General features: G+C 43.2%; 1 protein-coding gene across 2 annotated transcripts in view; it reads left to right on the top strand.

The window, feature by feature from the left end:
• Nucleotides 1-21,618, top strand: part of TENM4 (teneurin transmembrane protein 4) — a 731,611-nt gene that overhangs the window by 292,430 nt on the left and 417,563 nt on the right. The window lies entirely within an intron of this gene.

Genomic DNA, 21,618 nt, shown 5'->3' with positions numbered 1-21,618 from the left:
ACAAGGGGTGGTAAAAACTCTAATAAAACAGAATATGTGGGCATGCTTATTAGGGAAAAGGGAGAAGTGTCCATATCCCGTAAACATTCAAACAAACAATTTCTGGGAAATTGATGAAATTTGAACTTGAATTCAGAAGGATCAGTTGTTCTGGAATATATAGTCCAAAGGGCAACTTTTAAGGTGGGTCTGAGGAACTATACAAATTCTGCTACCACCTCAGTCCTGGTCAGTAAAGACTGTTTTCTCCAGGAGGGTCCTGAGACATGCCCCACCCCAGACCTGGGGGACCTTGAGAATCTTCAAATATTTATATGTGTTCAGAGGCTACTTCTGAGTGTGAAAGGGATTTACAAGCTGTTAAGTGCCCTACACATATTTTGTATCATTTGTACATCATGGTATATTCAATACTTTGGAAATCAAGAGGGTAAAATTCCAACGAGCAAAGTGTGGAATGAACCAGTGGAGTCCAGCCCACGGATTTCTTGAGTAGAACAGCGCGTGAACATGCATGCATGTAAATATCTATGTGCGTGTCTGCTCGCATGTGCTGTTGCTGCTGCTGCTGTTGTGTGTGTGTGTGTGTGTGTGTGTGAGAGAGAGAGAGAGAGAGAGAGAGAGAGAGAGAGAGAGCGCACTAATTTTTGGACACTATAGATGTGGTCACCACACTACATGGTGACCAGCTACCTGGAAAGAGAATAAATAACAGAGGAGTGAAAACACAGGCTGTAGCATCAGTCAGCATTGCTCTATAGCTGCCCAGCTGTGTGACCTTGGCCACAGTTTTAACAGAAATGCCAGTCTCTGCCTTCATGGAGCTGGAAGTCTGTGGCCAGTCTACTCTGTGAGGGGTCAAGAGAGTCAGTGTAGAATTTTCCCTTCACACTGGACTACACTCTACAAGTCAGTGTAGAATTTACCCTTCACACTGCCCAGACTGTGTGAGTGCCTTTCTCCCATGGTTCATGGAGTTTATTAGTTTAGGGAAAGTTATTTTGACCTGTTGGATCAAAGGAGCTTCCTGAGGCATCTTAGATTCCACAGGGCCACTCCCCCAAGGTGCCAGGCACCTCAGTGGATGGAGAAGCCCACACAGATGAGCACACCCTCTAGCCCTGCTAGACAGGCTAATTCCAGAGGTGTCCCACACCTCGGCCATCCTTCAGAGTCCCCTTTGTCAACCTGGGTTTGGGGCTGGCGAATCTTAAATTCAGAACCAGGAACTGAGTTATGATTTAAAGTGTGGAACAAGGATTTTTTTTTTAATTTGGAAATTAAATATAGCCAATATCATGGCTTTTTGTTCTCCAGGCAGCTACTAACTGTAGACACATGGGTGCTGCCCCAGACTGATGCTGCTGTACCCATGGTCTGGTCAACCACTGGTCAGAGGTGCCCCTCTCAGGGGTCTCCAGACCCAGGGAAGACTGCCTCATCCTGTTTTGCGGGGTTTTTCAAATTGTATGTTGTGTGACACACTAGTAGATCATGAAATTAATTTGGTGGTTCAAGATTGTCATCTATTAAAATAAAACAGAGTAACCCAGTAACCCATAGAGTGAGTGAAGATATATACATTATATATGTATTCAGCAAAGCTCTTAGATCCCAAATAGTTATAGTGGGGGAAAGAAGAGGAAACTTCCACAAATCGATAAGGAATAGAACAATGGCAGGAGACCCAAACAGATACTTCACAAATGAGGGTTTCCAAATAGCCAAAATAAGCATATGAAAGTATGATCACTTCTCAGAGAATTGCAAATGAAACCCACAGTGACACACTACTGTAAACCCACAGTAATGGCTAAAATGAGGAAGATGTGTAATACCTAGTGTTGGCAAACGTGAAGCTAGAATTCTACGTGTCTGGCTGAAGTATAATTTGGTATAGTGACTTTGGAAAACTGGCAATACCAGCCAAAGCTGAACGTCTCCACACCAGCAGTTCCATTCCTGGCTACACACCGTGAGGCATGCACACTCACGTCCACCAGGAACCATGGCCAGTGGAATGGATGAAATGTGGCATATCCACACAATGCAATATTGTTCACAGCAGTACCAATGAAGCTCACACACAAAATGTTGAAAGAAAAAGCCAGACATTAAGAAACTTTCCTACATCTATATAACGTACAAAGACTGACAAAACTCATCTGGGCTGTTAGAAGCCAGGACAGTGGTTACCATGGGAGGAAGAGTTGGTAAATGGCAAAAGGTAAGAGGGGGTTTTCAAGGTCCTGGTCATGCTCCGTCTCTTCATCTGAGGACTGGTTTCCAACTGGGAGTGTTTATCTAGCTCATCATTTATGACAGGTACATATTGCTTTCTTACATCATGCTTCTATAAAAGTTTATGAAATGAATTTCTAAGTCGTAATTTATAAATGGAGATGAAAGAGTAGAAAAACACCGCAGGTAGCAAAAAGAAGCAAAAGGAAAACTTCGGTCCCATGTGTGTACTATATGTGTATCTACACTGGGTTTTGATGTCAATTGTATTTCTTACTGTGAGTCACAGCCCAGAATCTTGAGAGCCACTGGTATAAGAAGAGGAACCCGAGGCCCAGAGAGGAGGGAAATTAAAAGCAGAGCTGAGAAGATGCTAGGTCTCCTTCTGCTGATTCTGTCTCCTTTCCCTGCCGATCGGTGGAATGGCACATTCCTTTGAGTAGGCTCCGTCTGGCACCTTCATCTCTGTGAGCCAGTCCTGTGCTTTCTGTCCAAGGGGAGCAATTGTTTTTCCACCCACAGATGGGCAGAGTCTGAGGCCCAGCCACCTCTGCAGGGGCCTGGCTCCAGCTCCCTGAATTCCCTCCCACCTCCTTCCTGCCTCTCCTGCCTGATGTGCTTCCCTCAGAGCTCCGGAAACATCACTGCGCTCAGCCATGTTTTCGTTTGTGTAATGTGACTGTTGTGCCAAAGCTATTTTATGGTTGTGCAAGTCGGAAAACTGTGAAGAAAACACACTGGGAGAAAGGAGTCCAACAAATCATGCAGCTCTGATGCTGGCTTTGTGCTTTTCATTTGTTAGGAAGTTGTGAGTCCACTCGGCAGACCTGTCCTGCAGGGTCTGGGGCTTCCCAGCCTCTGAGGGTATCTGATTTGTAGGATGCAGCCCCATTCTGGCTGGGCAGAGCTTCATGGAGGAGGAAAACGTTCTGTGGATTTTCAAAGGCCCCGTATGAACCTCACACAGGGCCTGGAACCATCTTAAATAGGAGGGTTACATAACATCAGTGGCTTTCCAGCTCTTCCGACTATGACCCACAGCACAAAATACATGGTGGGGTTGGGGGGGGAGTCTTCACTCAGGACACAGCACACTCTCACACAGGGAGAATAGAATGGTTTAGCTTAAGATAGCCCAGATCCCTCCAGGGAGGGGCATCTAGCCCGACTTCAGGGACAGGGAACCAGAGAGGGCCTCAGAGGTTTCATAGCAGCCAAGAGGTCTGAGCAAAGGTTAAGGAAAGGGGAACTGCACAGGCAAGGTTGCTCAAAGGAGAACCTCATTTGAAAGAAGCAGCATTGTGTTCTAGAAGCTGCCTGCACTTCTGTGGAGTTGAAGTTGAGGATATGTGTGGGGAATGTGGGAGAGGAGCCAGAAAAGGTGGACAAGGATCGGGTGGTGAAGAGCCTCTGTGCCATGACAAGATGTGTCCAGGGTTTGCAAAGGAAACCATTCATGAGATTTGTATAGGCAAGAAATGCCTGCAGCCTTGGAGATAAAGGGAGAGGTACAGCCAGATACAGCTGGGAGTTCAGTGCGCCCCACAACTGTGTTTGACACTACTCACTTGTGCCGTCCTCAAAGAAAATTTCCAGAGAGCTATTCTGATCTAGGCCTGGCTGAAGGCAGGAACTGGAGAGATGAGTAAGAAAGAGTTCTCAGCCTCACAGTTCTATCAGTGGACTGGCCGGTCAAAACCAAATATAAATTTAACATAGTAATTACTATTCCGGGGCATAACATCCCAAACTATGTTCCAGGATATATCAGCCCCACAAAATGTTGTTTAGAAGGAAAAGGAGGAGGGTTTCTTTTTGAGTGATCTGAGAAGTGCTGTATACCGAATTGCTCCTGGTAGATCTCACTGCCACTAGCAAACTCAAGGTTCCGAGAAGTCCTTCGGGGGCGGGGATGCTAACCAAAGTTGCTCAAACTTATTTGCCCAGAACTCCTTTTGCAAGTGTCTTCAAGCCCCTCTGTTTTTTCAGGACTTATTTTAGGAAATTCTATCACAGAGACTGACCTGAAGCTCCAAGGAAGGAAAAGTGGGCTCTCTCTGCATGAGAGAGGAGGGGCGGTTTTCCAGAGAGGGAGCTTTTGTGTACATTCTATAAGTCCCCATCTGAGCCCAGCACAGGGTCTGGCCCCCAGCAAGTGCTCAGTAAATAATTAAGAAATGAAGGAATGGCTACTCTGTTTGCTGGTAAGAAGAATGCAGCATTCTCAGCAGGGGCCGGAGATGTAGGGCACACGTTAGCAATGGTGCAGGTGTTTCCTTGCCAGTTAGATGTAGGGTCTCTTTCCCCTTATCCCCCCCTCCCCCATGACTGTTTTGGAAAATGCATCAGGAAGCAGCAGAAGCAAAGGGGTTTAAGATTCCCTCCTCTAGAGCCAGACTGCCAGGGTTTGAATCCCAGCTTCCTCACATCCTAGTTGATTCCTTAATTCTTTTTTTCAGCCCCTTCCCCTATAAGATGGACCTAAAAATAGTGCCCAGGATTAAGTGTTAATATAGGCTAGATCCTGAGCCTGGGGCCTGGCAGGTGGTAAGTACCACCTAAATGCTAGCAATTCTCAGTTGCTGGCTCCTTCTGCTGGGTGCCTCCCCCCAGCCTCTGTCTGAGTTCCCTTTCCAGTTTTCCACTTTCCCAGCAGACTGCAGACCCTCAGATTCCTGAATGATGTATTCTGCACATTTCTCCCCCCGACTGGCATTGGGAAGGGCCAGGATGACGTTTCTTCATTTTCCACAGTCAGGGCTGTTTGAGGTAAGGCTCAGGTTCCATTCCCAGTTATTAGTACTTAAGCACTCCGGCTGGGTAAATATTTCTGAGGAAGTCCAGCACATCTATTATTAATTTACTGCAAGCAGTTGCTGTCCATTCTAGAATCGCTTCTGCCTACAGAGGTTTTTGTAGGCTGTGCACAGAGTTCTCCTGGCCTTAATGCTTTTCAAGGGCTGTGGTGGCAAGAGGTCTGTCCTGCCTTTGTCTCCCTGGGGAAGGGTGGACAGTCGTGCGGGCAGTGGGCATGGGATGCATGTTGGAGCCTGTGTAAATCTGGTAATGGACCTAGTGGAATCTTTTCTTTACACCCTCTCTACTTTCAGCTTCACATCTGACTTTGGCCAGAAACCAGGGTGTCATCCTTGAGAGCACCTTCTCTGCCATGGTCCCATGTCCCCTTGTCACCAAGCTCTAGTGACACCATCTGCCAGACTTCACAAACCCAATCCTTTCTCTTGTACTGCTACAAATCAGCTACTCCCAGGATCTGCCTCCCCCTATCCCCCAGATCCCTGCTTCCCTGATCATGAAACTAAATCAGGACCCCTGCTTTGCATTGTCATGGAGCTCCCCGACCCCTTTTTAAATCATCTTCCAATCTTTTTATTACCTGTCCCTGCCAGCTTCTCTGCTGGACTGTAAGTCCATGAAGGTAGAGACCAAATTCATCTTGGCAATGATGTTCAACAAATAGAAACCTCCTCCCAGTCAGTGACAGACAAGATTATGTTTCCTTTCTCCTTCCTCCCTCCCTCCGTTCTCTCCTTCCTTTCTCCTTTCTTTCATTTTCTTAACTACAGTTGAAAGGGGGCCAATGATCACCTAGTCAAAATTTCGCAGAAAGTCTCAAGGCCACTCTGGGAAGAAAGGAGGCAAAATAGGACTTTGAACCCCCAACCCAGAAGCTACCCAAAAAAGTGTAGGTAAACTCCCATACACATTAGAATTTTATTTTTGATTTTTCTTTAGGGGAATTAAAAAGTAGTTCTTCTATAAAACTGACTCTGTAGCTGTACTTCCTAAGTTTAAACTCCACTTACTTATTGTTCTGTGACCTTACTGTTGTGTGACCTTGGACAAATTATGGGAGCTCTTCACGGTCAGTTTTATCATCTGCAATTTGAGGTAGTGCTAGTGTCTACCTCAGAGATTTGTTGTGGGATTAACAAGTAAAGCACTGTGAATAATGCCCAACACATAGTAACAGATTTAGTTAGTTATCATGGTTATGGTTGTGATCATCTCCATTCACAAAACCATGTATTAGTGTTCTGTGCTTCCATTTGCCTGAAGCATGTCCAAATTTCCCCATGGTTAGGATTTATATATACTTTTAGCTTTCACTGGCTAAAACACATAAGACAGAAAGCTGCTGTGAATTCAATAATGCAACTCAATGTGTATTCGTTGTAACAGCCTCTACATATGTTATGCAAGACATTGATTCAGTTATAGATAATATGTGATGAGTCAACATACAGGTTCCTAGATGCTACAGTGAAAATTATCCCCCAATTAGAAAACTCTGATCTGGATTATTGCTGTTTCTTCCAGCATAGTTCATGCCCATGCTAGGCACTGAGTTAATATATGAATAAACAAGTACCTGGGTGGGTGGGTGGGTGGATGGATGGATGGATGAATAGATAAATGGTTGAATGAGTGGGTAGATGAGGCTGTTTTACATTTGCCTCTTGATTTACTTTGAACACAATAAGTGTATATGTGTATTAATGTGCATGTGTCTATGAACATTTGAGAGAAAGTTCCAGCTATTTCTGACCCAGGGAAGAAGATAGTCATAGTTACATAGCTTGGATATTCCCTCATTTTTTAGTTTACAAGGTCGTTTTTCACTGGAGTCCTTTCAGCTGTCTAGCACTGACAAAAGATAAGCACTCCCTCTGTCTCTTCCATGCCTTTCTCCTCCAACAATGAGGGCTTTGTGCTGGAAAGATTGCCTATAGATACTTCTTTCCCAAGGCCCCATAGCCTGGTCTGGCTTCTATCAGGAGTATTGGTGGGGGAGGGGGCACAGACAGTTGAATTCAGGGAGCAATGCCCGTGGCTTGGTGCCAACTCAACAAATCAGGCTGGGGTAGATAACTCAGTGTCTCTTCTGGGATGTAGGCAGCCTGGCCACCTGACCTGGTTATCCAGCTATCTGCAGCCAGCACCCTGGAAGTCATCAAGCTCTAGTTTCCCAGAGTCTTTTGCTGAAGGCCCAAGAGAGGATGCATAGCTGGAGCAAATGGTGAGAGAAGGCAAATGGTGAGAGAAGGTAGCCAGTCTAAGGGTGTGAAGAATTTTACCCAGTAGGTGTAAGCAGCTGCTGTGGCTACTGTGTCTTAGGGCTCCAGTTCACTAATGAGATTAAAATGCCAACAGCCTGCCTCTACATACACTTACTTAGGAACACATTGGCTTGAACTGCTTAATGAGTGTTAGGAATCTAAGAAAGGCTCAGGCTGGCAGGCGCCTGGCTGATTCCTTGTTGATTAGAATGCTAAATGTGTCGCCCTTTGAAAGTCTTCAATTGCTCAGAGAGCAAACCCAGAGTTGAGATTTCCTGGTAACCCTTACACTCCCACTGTTTCTAGATGTTCATAAATCAATAAGCTGATGTGGGTAAAGAATGGTTAATGAAGACATTTTGATAATGGCAGAAACAACAATTATCATGATTGTCATAATAATAAACAATGGTTATCAAACCTGGCTGCCCACCAGAAACACCCAAAAGTTTGTTTATTGTTTTGAAAATACAGATCTGGGGCCTATCCCTAGTAATTTTATTTCCCCAGACCTGGGGCCCAGGAATCTATATGCTTAATATGTACGCTGGATGAATCTGATGTTCCTGGCTGAACCCTAAATTTGAGAATTACTACTCTGTAGAATGAGGGCATGTTGGACCCACATTGGTGTCTTGCTGTCACTTCCTAAGCTGTATGGCCTTGTGCCTATTGCTTAGTCACTCATAATCCTCCAAAAGGGATTATGTAAAATGGTGCAACCACTATGGAAAGCAGTGTGATTATTTCTCAAAAAATTTAAAATAGAATTACCATTTGATAAAGCAATTCCACTTCTGGGTTTATACCCCCCAAAATTGAAAGCAGGAACTAGAAAAGGTGTTAGTATGCACATGTTTATAGCAGCATTATTTACAATAATCAAGAGGTAAAAGCAACCCAAGTATCCATCAATGAATGAATAAATAAACAAGATGTGGCATACACATATGATGGAGTATTAGTCTCAAAAAAGGAAATTCTGACACATGCCACAATGTGGATGAACCTTGAGGACATTACCCTAAGTGAAATAAGCCAGTCACAAAAAGACAAATACTTTATGATACACCTATATAAGGTACCTAGAATAGTCAAATTATAGAAACAGAAATTAGAATGAGATTTAGCAAAAGCAATTCTAAGAGGAAAGTTCATAGCAATAAACACTTATGTTAAGAAGCAAGAAAGATCCCAAATAAGTAACCTAACTCCACATTTAAGGAACTAGACAAAGAAAAACACACTAAGCCTAAAGTTAGCAGAAGAAAGGAAATAATAAAGATCAGAGTAGAAATAAATGAAATAGATACTACAAAAAAAAAGTGAAAAGATTAGCCGAACTACAAGTTGGTTCTTTAAAAAGTTAAACAAAATTGGCAAACTCTTAGCTAGATTAACGAAAGAAAAAAGTCAAAGGACCCAAATCATAAAAATTATAAACAAAAAAGGAGACATTATAACTACTACCACAGAGATTTAGAGGATCTTAAGAGACTACTGTGAGCAACTCTATGCCAACAAACTGGGCAATCTAGAAGAAATGGAAAAATTCTTAGAAACATGCAACTTACCCAAACCGAATCAGGTAGAAATAGAATATTTGAATAGACTAATCAGAAGTAAAGAGATTGATCAATAATCAGAAATCTCCCAACAAAAAGAAAAGCTCAGGACCAGATGGGTTCACTGGTGAATTTTACCACAGTTTTAAAGAAGAATTAACACCAATCCTTCTCAAACTCTCCCAAAAAGCCAAAGAGGAGGGAACATTCCCAAACTCATCAAGACCAGTATTATCCCGATACCAAAACCAGAAAAGGACATTCCTGGAAAAGAAAACTATAGGCCAGTATCTCCAATAAATATATATAACATTCTCAATAAAATCCTAACAAATCCAGAAGTACATTAAAAGTATTATTCACCATGGTGAAGCAGAATTTATCCCAGGGGTGCGAGAATGGTTCAACCTATATAATTCAATTAATGTGATACATCATAATAGAATGAAAGAAAGAATCATGATCATCTCAATAGATACAGAGAAAGCATTTGACAAAATTTAACATCCATTCATGATTAAAACTCATACGTAGGCATAGAAGAACATATCTCAACATAATAAAGATCATATATGACAAGCCCACAGCTAACATACTTAATGGTGATATGTTGGTGAAAGGTTTTCCTCTACAATAAGGAACAAGACAAGGGTGCCCAATTTTACCACTCTTATTCAATACAATACTTAAAGGCCTAACTAAAGCAATCAGACAAGAAAAAGAAAAGTTATCAGAACTGCAAAGGAAGAAATAAAATTGTTTCTATTTGCAGATGACTTGATTTTATAAAAAGAAACTCCTTTGTAAAGACTCTACTGAACAAACAAAACAACCTGTGAGATCTAGTCAATGAATTATGTAGTAAAAATTTTCAGGATGCAAAATTAACATAGAAAAATCACTAGTGTTTCTATATACTAACAACAAATTTTCGGTAAAAAGTAAAGCAATCAAAACCTTTGACAACAGCATCAGAAACAAAATACTAAGGAATGCATTTAACTAAAGAGGTGAAAGATCCGTACTCTGAAAACTACAAGACACTGATGAAAGAAATCAACGAAAACACAAATGAATGGAAAGATATCTTGTGTTCATGGATAGGAAAAATTGATATTGTTAAAATGTCCAAACTACTGAAAGCCATCTACAGATTCAGTGAAATCCCCATATCAGTGGCATTTTTTACAGAAGTAGAAAAGGCCTGCCTAAAAATTTATATGGAACCACAAAAATCCTCAATTGCCAAAGCAGTCCTAAAAAATTAATTAATTAATTAACTAATTTTTAAAAAAAGTCCTGAGAAAGAACAAAGCAGTGGGCATCACAGTTCCTGACTTCAAGCTATAATATAAAGTCATAGTCATCAAAACTCTGTTATTGGCATAAAAACAGACAAATAGATCAATGAAACAGAGTTGAGAGCCAAGAAATAAACCCAACCATATGGGCAATTAATACTTTACAAAGGAGCCATGAACACTCAGTAGAGAAAAGACGGTCTGGCCTCTTCATTGGCACTGGGATAATTGGATATTCACATGTAATAAAATGAAATTAGACCCATCCCTTACACCATTCACAAAAATTAACTTGAAATGGATTAAAGACTTAAATGTAAGACCTGAAACTATGAAACTCCTAAAAGAAAACAGGGGAATAGCTCTTTGACATAGGTCTTGGTGATGCCTTTTTGGTTATGACACCTAAAACACACACAATGAAATAAGAAACATATAGCACTATATCAAATTAAAGGGCTTCTGCACAGCAAGAGAAACCATCAACAAAGTAAAAAGACAACCTACAGAATGGGAAAAGATAGTTGCGAGCCATATATCTGATAAGGGATTAATATCCGAAATATACAAAGAACTTATAAACCCAAAAGCAAAAACCAAACCAAACCAAAAACAAACCAAATAACCCCATTACAAAATGGACAAAGGACCTTACTAGACATTTCTCCAAAGAAGATATATGAAAGGCCAACAGGTGCATGAAAAGATGCTCAACATCACTAGCCATTAGGGGAATGCAAGTTAAAATCACAATGTGATATCATCTCACACCTAGAATGGCCACCATCAAAAAGACTAGTATTTAACAAATGCTGGCATATGTGTGTGTGTGTGGGGGGGTGTATGTATACTGTGTATATAGTATATATATGTGTGTATTTATATGTGTGTTTGTAAACATATGTATACACACATGTAAACATAATGGAATATTCAGCCACACAAAAAAAAACAAGGAAATCCTATCATTTGTGACAATATGGATGGACAGACTTTGAAGGCATTATGATAAATGAAATAAGTCAAAGACAAAGACAAATACTGTCTGATCTTACTTATATGTGGAACACACAACAAAAACAAAAAACAAATCCAAAGGAGAAAAACAACCAAACTCATAGAAAAAGAGACCAGACTTTTGGTTGGTTACCAGAGGTAGAGGGTGAGGGCAATGGAAATTGGAAGAAAGTGGTCAAAAAGATATGGGCTTCCAGTTGTAAAACAAGCACGAAGGCGGGCATGTGAGTGGCTCAGTAGGTTGAGCGTCTGACTCTTGGCTTTGGCTCAGGTCATGATCTTATGGGTTGTGAGGTTGAGCCCTATGTTGGGCTTTGTACTCAGTGGGGAGTCTGCTTGAAGATTCTTTCCCTCTGCCCCTCCCCACCCTCAGGCGTGATCTCTCTCTCTCTCTCTCTCTCTCTAAAATGATTTTTTTTTTTAAATAAGCACTAAGGATGAAATGAACAATGTAATGACAAGAGCTAACACTGCTGTGTTATACATAGGGAAGTTGTTAGTAGGTCCTGGGGCACCTGGGTGGCTCAGTGGATTAAGCATCTGTCTTTGGCTCAGGTCATGAGCTTGGGATCCTGGGATCCAAACCAAGCATCTGGCTCCCTGCTCAACATGAGTCTGCTTCTCCCTTTGCCCCTCCCCCTACCAGTGCTCGCACTCTCTCTCTCTCTCTCTCCCTCCCTCCCTCTCTCAAATAAATAAAATCTTAAATAAAATTTAAAAAATAAAGTAGGTTCTAAGACTCTCTCATCACAAGTGGAATATTTTCTTTTTTCATTTTATCATATCTATATGAGAAGATGGATGTTAGCTAAACCTGTGGTAATCGTGTCACAGTATAAGTAAATCAAACCATGCTACATTACTTAAACTTTTACAGTGATATATAGCAGTTATTTCTCAATAAAACTGAAAAAAATAATAAAAACTGTACTTATATGCAGATCCATCCTAAGCATTTTACACAGATTTTCTCTATTTTCCCCTAAGAAGCCCTATGTGTCATATGTTATCATCACTGTTTTATAGATAAGGGAAACTGAGTCCAGGTGACTCATGTGTCCTAGGCAGCATGGCTAATGTTGATCTGGAATCAGAACCTGAGACCTATGTGGACCCAGACAATGTATTTTTTACTCCAGCAGATTTTCTATGTAAGTGCTATATCAGTGATGATTATTCATTTTCAGAAACACAATCATTTACTTGCTTTACAGAAGTCCTTTGAAAAGCAAGTCTCACACAGTGCATTTAACATAAAACCCTGATTATAAAGATTCATCTGGGGAGAGTATTTTCAAGAATAATCTGTCCATCTGTGTGGCTATAAAACCGTATCAGAACACTGTCACAGGTATTATGTTAAACATCAACTTGACTTAGACAAAATATCACTCTTTTCTCTAACAAAACCATCTGTTTGGTATTTATTGGTGGTTGAACAGGCTTTGGTACTAAATTTGAATTCCAACTTTACTGCTTAGTAGCTAGCTGTGTGAGCTAGGGCAAGCTACTTAGACTCTCTGAGTCTCCATTTCTTCATCTGTGCAGTAGGCATAATAATTAAGGATTTATATATAATTTCTATATATTGAGTGTTAAGCCTTTGTCTCTGAGTGTCACACAAGTGAGGAATGTCATTTGTAATTTACCATGTTCACCCAACTACCTTCTAAGGCTAATTTGGCTTTCTCTGTAGAAAATTCTGGTCAGGGCAGCCAGGGTGGCTCAGCGGTTTGGTGCTGCCTTCAGCTCAGGGCATGATCCTGGAGACGGGAGATCAAGTTCCACATCAGGCTCCCTACATGGAGCCTGCTTCTCCCTCTGCCTGTGTCTCTGCCCCCCCCCCTCTCTCTCTCTCATGAATAAATAAACAAAATCTTAAAAAAAATTCTGGTCATATTAACACGAACAGGTGTATTTTTTTTTCCAATATCAATTAATATATTGACATTCTGCTTTGTATTTCAGTCTTCTGTGAACTTTCCAAGGGTCTTTAGATCCCATTAGTGCTAGGACACTGATGAGTTTGAGTTTCTGGGAAAGCCAAGTTTAATATCCAAGTTTAATATCTTCCCAAGTTGGAGAAAAAGCTGCATATTCTGCTTCTGTGCCTTGGTTTCCTGACTTTGCTCACAAGTTCTGGTGGTCTGGGCAAGCACTTTGGTATGCCCAGATAGGAACATGTGGGCCAAGTAAAGCCAGCTGGGAAATTGGAACACGGCACCCTCTTGCAGACACTGGGAATCCTCGAGAACAAGGGCAGTTGGATATTGAGATCTGGAGTTCAAGAAAGAGGTCAGGGCTGAAGAATCAGACTCAAGCTGAAGACCTAAGAGTAGAAGTCATCATTCAAGAGAGGATGTGGCATGAGAAGAAAAGACCAGGTTGAGTTTATTGCAGTGATTCAGGGGAAGTGAAGACCTAAGCCCAGTCCATGGTAATGGCAACAGAAGGGAAGTTATGAAGATATAGTCTAACCTTTAGTTGGAAGGTTGCAGAAAAGAGATCAAGATAAGAGCCTCTTGTACATGATGAGATGAGTACTGTGTTATACTAATATGTTGGTAAATTGAATTTAAATTAAAAAAAAAAAAAGATAACAGCCTCTACTCCTGCCCACCCCAGGCTAAGCAGATTGCTCCTCATTTATGCTCCCTCTGAGTTTCTCCATGACAAAGCCCATAGTGTATTGTAATTATCTGTATGTGTGTCTACATCTCCCACGTTTCCATCATCCAAAGACTTATTGACTTCCTTCCAGGTCCTAAATCAAATAGTGTCCCCTTGTTCTCTGTCTCCCTCCTCCTGATTCATTTCTCTGCATAGAACTACCCAACAATAGGTAGGTAGTGATTTGATTATTGTGTGTCTCCCCCTGGCTAGCATTAGAGTTGGAGAAAGCAGGGACTTGACCTTTCTAGTCCATGACTATGTTTCTGGTGTCTAGAAGAGTACTCAAGGTGCTCAGTAAACACTTAAGTCTCTCCTCTCTCTTCTTCACATTCCCAGTTCCCACAGTGTGGTTTCCTAACCATCTGGCCACAGCCTGGAGACCCTCACCCCACACACCAGTCCAAAGGCTGTCTGCATTGTTTTGTCCTGAACAATTGGACTGTGATTTCTTTTGATGAAGACACTCTGATGAACAGGTTCAGCTGTATAATTTGTGGGGTACAGTGCAAAATAAAAAACGTGGATCCCTTGCTCAAAGGTTATTAAGAATGTGAAGAGAGCCATAGCAGAGCATTTAACCAAGCTTGGGCTCTTCTGGGGGCAGGACCCTCTGTGACTACACAGGTCACACCTTCATGCAGTGAGGACCACATCTTAGCAGGCTGTGAATACCAGGTTCAGGGTTTCTAGTCTGTCATGTAGAAAAAAGGAACTACAGAAGACTTTTGAACAGAGGTGACATTTAACATTTATCTCATTTTTTCCAGATTATAAATTATACACACTGTGAAACTTTGCACAAGTAAAAAAGGTATAAAGCCCTGTTAATCCCTTTTTTCTCCTATCTTCCACCCAACAGGCACCAAATCCAAAAATAACCAGTGAACATTTGGTTAATTTCCTTATCTAATTTTTTTTTCCGCTCTAACATAGTGAAGATCATACTTGAGCTGCAATTTTTTTTTTTTTGCCCTGCTTTATTCACATGATATTGTAAGAAGAGGCAGGAACAGGGGGGAGCTTCTTAAATGTATGCTTAGGGAGATTGGCCTAGAAGCCAGTTTATAGAGTAAACTAAGGGCAGAGTCGGCAGCAAGGATTGAGATAGAGGTAGAGTTGGGGTCCTGGAAGAGGTAACCAGAAGGCCCTGGATTAAGGGTTTAGGGGTAAGAAAGGAAAAAGGACAGTATGAGAGCTGAAGCCACCCTGATGGGAAGTGACCACAATCTCTACTCCTCTGAAATTCCCTTGATTAGTGGCAAATAATGTGAAGGTCTGGCCATGTCTTCTGCAGATTCTGCAGATGACAGCAAGCATGGGGTCATTTCTCAAGCACCACTCTTGGGCTTCCCCCCCTCTAAGGCCGCCCTGCCCTTCACCCCTCCCCCAGGGCTCTTACTCACTAAGCTGGGCCCAGACAGTCTTGGGCAGGAGCCAGTGGAAATCCATGGAGAGCAGTTATGGCGGGGTGAGGGTTCCGACATCAGTGGCAGATGCCTGGGGGTTTAGATTTGCCCATTTGTTGGTAATCTGCAGTGCCTGCGCCTGCAAAGGGGAGAGTTAACATCGTCGTTGGATCCTTAATTGTGCATTTCATGAATTTTCATGTTTCCGCTCGCAAGCTTAATGTTGCTTTCTCGGTGAGTTTTTTTGTACTTGAGCATAAGAGCCTTGTAATTACAGAGTGTTGTGGATTGCAGAAGGTGATTAAAATGGGTTTCATGAAATCTGAATCTCCCCCTCCCCCACCCACACTCACACCACCAGTCCCATAGGTGGGGGAATAACTCGGACGGAATCCCAGGGAGTTCAGATCATCAGGGTATGAAGGGCATGGATTTTCTTCTCCAGGCTTTGCCTGCCTGGTCTTGGAGCAGCTCCGAGACAGCCCTCTCTCTTCTCCCCCTCTCCCCAGTGTCCCTCCTCCTTCCTCCCTCCTCCCTCCTCCCTCTCCTGAATGACATCCAGCTATCCCCCTGACCCCCAGCCAACTCTGCCCCCCAAGGGCTGGCTGCTTTCTCACTCACAGCAACAATAAAACAGTAGATTTTCATCTTTGCTTTTGTACAGCCATTAAGTGTGTTTCATTTGCCTTCCCAGTCAGCCTACACTCCCCTCTGAAAGGGTCATTCACTCTGAATAGAGGCTTGAAAATTGCTAAGACCAGCGAGAGTGTAGGAATTCCCTCTTCACGTCTTTTCTTCCTTAGGGGCAGTGGGTGGTTGATGGAAGAGAGATCTGACCTCCACCTCCCTCTGAATCAGGGAGGGCCATGTGGTGCTCAGAGGACAGTTAAAGACTACGTGTGACCTGGGGGTGCGTGGAGAACGGGGAGGAGTGGCCGCCAGGGTTCCTGGGAGAGGCAGGGCCTGCCTGGGAGGAAGAGGAAAGCAGAGAGGTGGGGAGTTCAGCCTGGCTAAACTAGGAGATGATGCTGTAGGACTGACCCTCCTTGACCAATGAGGAAACCAAGTCAGCTTACCTAAGTGAGTCTGTGTGTGTGTGTGTGTAACATTAGTGCTGGAAGGGACTTGGGAAATTATCTGAGCCAGTTCTTCCATTTAAAAGAATCTCTACTTCACCTCAGCTGGTCTGACCCAGCAGTGCCCAGGCAGCCCCTTTGTGTGAATTACAAAATGGTGCACCTCGTGTCCTCAAGGAAACGCAGGAGCCTAGCCCTGAATCACCCGCCTCAGCTGTATGTCCTTGAGCAGTGAACAACCTGCCCAACAATACCAACAATAATGCAGTATATCTAGAACAGAGATTGAAAGCAGGCTTTTTCTTTTTCATTTCACAGCACTCCCTACCGTACCCTCCACCATACCAAAATCCCCACAGTACTGAACTCTACCTGAGTCCCTAAGAATTTCCTTGTATCTTAGAGCCCAATCACCCATATTCTAGAATTTAATTGTTCTTATTTATATATAAGCATATACAAATTAACAGACACAGGTATGATCACATGAGTAAATGTGTCCTCTCTAAATATTCAAAGATGTTATAGCTCATGGCAGGACATGTTCATGGTTGGGAGTGCCAACTCTGCAGCCCACACAAGGGATGTGGAGGGTTGCAGCTCACTTCTGTGGCTCATCACCTGCCCTGCCTCTCTCTGCTGGTACCTTGCCCCTCCACCATGAGCTTAGAGTTCCCCACTACAGACAGTATTTTTCATAACTCCATATCATGTGCAATCGTTCTGCCTGGAGTGCTTTTTTCTCTCATTGATTCTATCTAGCAAATTCATTCAAAGCCATGCTTTGGCAGTGCTTTACATCTCCTCTCTGAGGCCTTCCTGGATACCCCCACCCCCAGCCCACCCCTCTTTTCTCTATATGACTCATGTCCCTTGTGGATATGGCATCTGTAGCACACGTGGCACCATATTGTATTTGGGCTTTCATGGCGGTTTCCCCACTAGAGAGTGGGCTCTCGAGGGTTAAACCCCAGTCTAACCCATCTCTGTGTCTTCTGTACAGAGAATAGGTCCTGGCACATTGATTGAGGTAGCTCCCTTTTGGTGAATAACTTAGCCCTGAAACAAGAAGGGAGATCCTTCATAGCACAGGCCCAGGATAATGGCCACAGCTTAATAGCCTGGGAAAGCAGGGTCTGGTGCTTTGCTGACCAAGGTCATGTCTCAGATACCCTGCCCCAGATCTCAGTGTCACCCTTCCAAAGTCAACAAGCCCCACCCATCCTCCAAGATGGGGAGCCTGTGGAGCAGGACAACCTCTTCTTTGGCCTGGACTTTGGAACTCACCTCAAATGCACATTCCCATAGGCCTGACAGGGTTTCTGGTCTCTGCTTCAACTGGTAGATCTAGGAGCTCCCAATAGACAGTTCATTCTTCTCCTAATCCAGCACTCTTACCAGGTCCTGCTCAAACTGTTGGCAAGGAAAGGTGTCAGCCACTAAGACAATCCCCATGACCTTTCTTCCACCATCACACATTCCCCCAGCATCCCCTGAATGCTGGGCCATGGGCTCTAGGCACCAGGCCAGAATTCACCTACCCAGAGTGTCCAGTATGCTGGAAATGAGTCACAGGGGATCCTGCTATGGATCCTCTATGCTAATAGGGTAGTTAGGAATGGGGCTGCCAGACCAATATTACCCTCTTCTCTGTGTGCCGTGAGTTGATGAGGGTTGGGCAGCAAGGGATGAAACCTGGTCCTGCCCTGAAGGTGGACCCCTCCTGTAAAGCAAGGTGGGCATCAGGCTGTGAGCATGACCATCATGGAGCTGGATGTACAAAGTGTCTTGGCTGCACACAGGGGAGGATGGTGGTTACTATTTCTACTGAAGGGATCACAGAAAACTTCCCAGAAGAGGTGATATTTAAATTAGGCTTCAAAGGAGAAGTGGGAATTCGCCAGCAAGAAATGTCTTCTGGGCCAGACCAGGGAAGGAGGCAAGGGAAGAAATAATGCTAACAATAATAATAATAGCAGCTCCATTGGGTACCAATGGAGCACCAGGTATGGACTACCTCATTTAATCCTTCCTGCAGTCCTGTCATTATCCCCATGTGCCCGAGGGAACTGAGGCACAGAGAAATTTAGTACTTGCCCAGAGTCACACAGCTAGTAAGTGGCAGAGCTACTAGCTTTGCTCCACAGGCCATCATCTTGAAAACATGAAACTTCACATACCCAAGTGCCTATTATTTGTAAGGCACTGTATGGCACTTTCCAAATGTATACTCATTAAACCCTTGCAGTGGCCCTTTGAAACCTTTCAAGGTAGGGAAATAGAGGTGTAGAGGGGTTGCCCATCTCACCAGGCTCAGTTGGCTGGGCGGGGCTTTGAACCCTAGCCTCCCTACCTGAGCTCTCTCCATTGCACGGCAGAGCCAGCCTCTCAGTCTCTGTCAGTCTTGTCTACCCTGGCTTCCTTGCTAGAAGCCTCCTGGGATTATCCCCCAGGCACATGATGAGAACCACTACCTCAGAAGCCCATAAAATGAGACTGGTTCGCATTCAGGCTGGAAGAAGCTCACTTCACACGCTGCCTCTGCCCTCATAGCAATTAGGCCCTGTCACACCGAGCCTGCCAAGAATGCTTCATAAATACGTGTGCCTGGCCAAATTTATTGGCGAGCTATATTAATCACATTTTAAAAATAAAAAGTGAAATAAATAAGTGGCAATATTCCGTTTTCATAAAAACCACCTGCAGCTCCAAAAGGTAGCTGGCACCTTGCTTTCTTGAACTGTCACACGTCCCTGCTCACTGCCATAAATGTTAACATCCCTCCTTAGACAGATAACCAACTCTGACAGGAATCCACAGATGTGTGCAAAGTGAGTCACTGCTCCACTGGCATCATAAAATGGAGGCGATGGAATTATCCTGGGCCTGCTGGGTGGCAGAGAGGAAATTACCAACTGTGAGGTTTTCCAATCCATGGTGGGGGGAGCAGGGAGGAGAGATGAGGGGAGGCAGAGAGAAGGGGAAGACAGAGAACAGACCGTCATCTGAACACATTCACCAATTGTGAACCCATTTCTGGGCCAGGTGCACAGTGGTCACCAAGTCTGGTGACCAGTGTCACTGCCGGCCCGGGAGCACCTGAGGAAAGAGGAGAGATCTGTTTTATTGTTTGATTAATATTTTTACTTTTTCCCAATGACAAAAGTCATACTACCTAAATTATGTGTCCTTCTGAGGGTATGACATTTGGAGGCACATGATGCCCTTTAGCACCTTCTTGGTGATGTCAGTTTTGACCCCTTGGTTAAGATGACTTATCAGTTATATATGTATATACATATACACACACACATGTATAATATGTAATAAGTCACAGATCCATATATCAAGACATTTACATATATGTGCTTTATATCTACATGTTGTGTGTGTGTATGTATATATAGATGGAGAGAGAGAATGAGAGATTTATTTTAAGGATTTGGCTCACACAATTGTAGGACTGGCAGGTCTGAAATCTATAGGTTGGGTCAGAGGTCAGAAGTTCAGGCAGAAATTGAGGCTTCAGTCTTGAGGTACAAGGGAGAATTTCTTTCTCTGAGAAACCTCAGTTGTTGTTCTGGAGTCTTTCAACTGATTGGATGAGGCCCACCCACATGGCTGAGGGTAATCTCTTTATTTACTTAAGGTCAATTATATCTAGATGTTAACCATATCTACAAAACATTTGCATAGCATCAACCAGAATGTTTGATTGAATAACTGGGTGCTGCAGCCTTGCCAAGAACACATACAACTAACCATCACAGATGGTTTCCAGTTCCTCTATTGCCAGTTTTTACTTTGTAATAAGTATTTTACAGGGAGATACTTCAAGGCTATGTAAATATCCTGTCAAACTTTCTCCCCCCCACCCCCGCATCTACTACTAATTCTTGCTGGAATCATTTTTACTATGACAGTTACAAGAAGCACTTTCCCTGGAAGAAGGGATTTGAGAACCTAGCTTCAGGCCCGAGCTTTATCACTCAGTTGGTTGTATGACCTTGGACAAGTTACCTGACTTTCCCAAGCCAGAGTCCTCCCTGCTCAAATGGGGTGACAGCACTTGCCCCAAAGTCTTGGAGCACTTACTGAATGTTGTAACAGGCACCAAGAAAGCACTCCATAAATGTTTGTGGCATTGGAGGCATTAAATAGACACATCCATTGCCTCAGTGAAATAATGGCTGATCTTAATCCTGGGCCCTGTTTCTTAGGAGAGGGACCTGAGACCACTAGGAGGGTTCCTCCAGCAAAATCATCATCTTCTTTATTGCCCTCATCATGGGATACAATGTCAAAGCCTACCATTAACATTGACCCAGGGAACATTGACCAACTGTGACAGGAGACATCATCTGAGAAGTGTTCCCTGAGATGGCAACATTAGAGCTGAGTGCTGGAGCTTTAGCTGGAAGTCAGACAAGAGAGGAAAAGTATTCCAGGTGGAGGGTGTAGCATGGGTGGTGGAGAGGGTGTGGGGACAGGGAAAAGGAGAAGGACTAGCTTTGAAACGTGGGTGGGCACTCTTATCTCTTAAGTTTTCCAAAAGTGTCACAGAGGGAGTTGTCTGCTTGTATTTTTTTTCCTGTGTTACAATTATGATTGGCATTACTATGTCGAGTAATGTATAACTACACGCATGTACACGTAGTAGAAAGCAATTTGTTGTTCGGAAGCAGCATGACCTGGTGGTTATGATACAGGCTCTGGGGCCAGAGTGCTTGGGTTCAAATCCCAGCCCTGCCAACTTAGTGCTTCTAGGACTCTGAGAAAATTCATTAACCACCCCCTGCCTCAGCTTCCTCATCTGTAACATGGGGATAGGAGTCATAGTTACTTCCTCATAGGATTATAGTGATGAATAAATGAATTCATGTTTATTAAGGCCTTAGTATAGTACCCAGTGGGCACAGAGTAGATGATGTGTACTTGTTTGATAAACAAGAAAATATATTTTAGACATTTACTCCTCGGTCAAAAAGTTACTGCCTTCTTTAAGCTACCCAACAACATGTTGTTAGATGCTTCCATTTTCCTCAGTCAACTTATAGTACAGTCTACTTAGCTGTTGCATTGACATGGAAATAGCAGAAGATGGGGATCAGGAGATGTGAGTTCTGGTCCTATCTCTGCCGTTACCCTGCACTGTGACCTTGGACAAGTTATCATCTCTGAGCCTCAATTTTTCCAACTGTGAAGTGGGAGAACTGAGCTGGATCTCAAAGAGCATCTCCAATCCTACCCCTTGAAGT

Source organism: Vulpes lagopus, chromosome 15 (assembly GCF_018345385.1).
Source record: "Vulpes lagopus strain Blue_001 chromosome 15, ASM1834538v1, whole genome shotgun sequence".
Taxonomy (NCBI): Eukaryota; Metazoa; Chordata; class Mammalia; order Carnivora; family Canidae; genus Vulpes; species Vulpes lagopus.
The sequence above is the reverse complement of the archived record's forward strand: the minus strand, read 5'-3'. Positions and strand labels throughout refer to the sequence as shown.